The sequence below is a fragment of the Rattus norvegicus genome, chromosome 14 (genome assembly GCF_021556685.1).
Source record: "Rattus norvegicus strain SHRSP/BbbUtx chromosome 14, alternate assembly SHRSP_T2T, whole genome shotgun sequence".
In the NCBI taxonomy this organism is placed as follows: Eukaryota; Metazoa; Chordata; class Mammalia; order Rodentia; family Muridae; genus Rattus; species Rattus norvegicus.
The window spans coordinates 45,854,580-45,856,830 of NC_141547.1; the positions used below are offsets into that span (position 1 = coordinate 45,854,580).

The window sequence follows — 2,251 nt, forward strand, 5'->3', positions numbered from 1 at the left end:
CTGTAATAAAAGACATAACTTCCTCCTAACCCTTTCAATAGCTCTGATAGTTGATTTTATAATATTTGTAATGACATTTATACTGTCAATTCTTAAAGCTTTAACATATTTAGATTATTTTAACATATTATTTCAACACTGATCAATTATTTTTAAGGTTTTATAGCTTAGAGTTAAAGATAGATATTTGGTTAGAAAGTCAACCCATCAATTTTGCGTTTCCCACAAAAATGCTGAACAGAAATGCTGAGGACAGCTCACAGATTCCCCCTATCATTTGCATAGATAATGCCTTTCCAGGAGTGTTAGTGTCAGCCATTGCTCTTCTTTCAGGTATGGGATGATTTCTTAGCTTTCTTGGCATCCCTACTACCAGGATCTCCTTGGGACTTTCTAATTATTGAAATTCATGTTCTATGTGTCATTCTTGCACAGGGTCTATGCTAATTTTCTCTGTACTGTTCCAACTTTCATATATCATATCTGCTGATGAAGTAAGCCAATCATTTGTCAATGTTTTAGCATAGAGTCCTTGTTACCTTTTAAAACTACTAAATGTCACTTTCTGTGACATACACTTATGTAGTATTATCCACAATTTGCAGATTATATCCTATAGTCATTCATAGATCTGGAATGTCTCTTATAGTGTACAATTAATATCCACTTGTGCTCTGGTATTTTTGCTGCTCTCTCTAACTCACAGTAAGCTTCATGAAATTTTCTGACAAGTCTTTGTATCACTTTAGCACATAATATGATCTCAGTAGATGTTGGCTGGTTGATTGATGGATCAACTGAATTGAATCTAAAATTCATCCTATCAAACAAAATGATTTTATCATTTGGCAAATAAATAATACAGACAGAAGCAAGATGTTTAGAATCAAGAAAAATATAACAGTAAGAAATGCTTATAGAACTTACATGTTACCTGCCTTCTCTGTTTGGAAACTTCAAACTAGAAATATTAAGATGTTGGGACAAACGACTTGTGCAAAATGGGTCCATTTAATCATAATTTGTAATTTGAATCTTAATTCTAATCCATTTCAGATTTCCTGTTGGTAACATTAATTCTTAAATTATATGAAATTTCAAGCATGTAGAAAACTACAAAAATAATCCAAACATTCACATGCCATCACTAAGATTCAACAGATGTTAACATTTTGCCATATGTGCATCAAATCTTTTTTAAATAGCAAATGAAATATTATGGATTCCAGTAAGGTCCCCAGACCCTTGTATGTCCTTTTCTCTCTAACAAAAAACACATATATCAAAATGTTTGTATTTCTGCTGTGTGTCATGTTTCTAGAAATAGTATAAATGGACTTGGTGTTGTGCATTTCTTTGGGGCTGTGTATTCAGAAAAATACCTAATTACTAAAAGAAATCCAAGTGCAAAAAATGAAAGTTGTGACAATAGCTTAGCCAGTAAAGTGCTTGTCTTGCAAGTATGAGGACCTGAGTTCAATCTCCAGATTCAGTGCAAAACGGTTGGGCATTTGATATCGATCTGTAATCCCAGCACTGGAGAAGTTCAGAGGAGAAGATCCATGGGGCTTGCTCTTTAAGCACTCCAGCTTCATGGGTAAGCTCTGGGCCAATGGGATACCCAACCACAAGAAGTGAATATAGTTTTTTTAAGATGACACTAAGAGTTACCCCCCAACATCCACACACTTGCATGTGCTCACATACAAATATGTCTGTACAAATACACTTGTGCACAAGAAATTTTAAAATGAGACATATTTTATGTGTAGTATGGACAGATTCACTGTATTTGTAATTCTTAGCACACTGAATCATTCATTTCATTGTATTGTAGAAAGCTTATTTGTTACACTGTTGTACAATTCAGAGGAAGAATGATTTCTGTCTGAGGTCATTGGCACAACTGGAGATCAGCAACAACTACTGTGAGAACAACTAAAGCAGTGAGAATCCAACCTGATATAAAGAGAGAGCTCATGTGTACCATGTCAATAGCTCACTTGTTTCTTCACATAATAAAACAGCAAATGTATATACCCTGTACTAACCAAACATATGAATCTTTAGTATTTTCTCTCTAGCTTTTCTTCCCCAACCTAAAACTAAGGCATTTCTGATTAACCTTGAAATACATATTGTTTAGAATAAAACATCTTTAAAAAAAATAAAAATCTGTGAAAATAGAACTTTTTCAAATTAAAGATTCATTAAAATCAACCTTCATTTGTGTGTATTATGTTTTACATGA

The 2,251-nt window shown here is 33.2% G+C and overlaps 1 non-coding gene across 1 annotated transcript; it reads right to left on the reverse strand.

Annotated features, from left to right (window-relative positions):
• Positions 1–391: 391 nt before the first annotated feature.
• LOC120096759 (U6 spliceosomal RNA) lies at positions 392–494 on the reverse strand. The gene has a single exon (XR_015637828.1). It is a non-coding gene; the product is annotated as a U6 spliceosomal RNA (small nuclear RNA).
• Between the last annotated feature and the right edge of the window lie 1,757 nt (positions 495–2,251).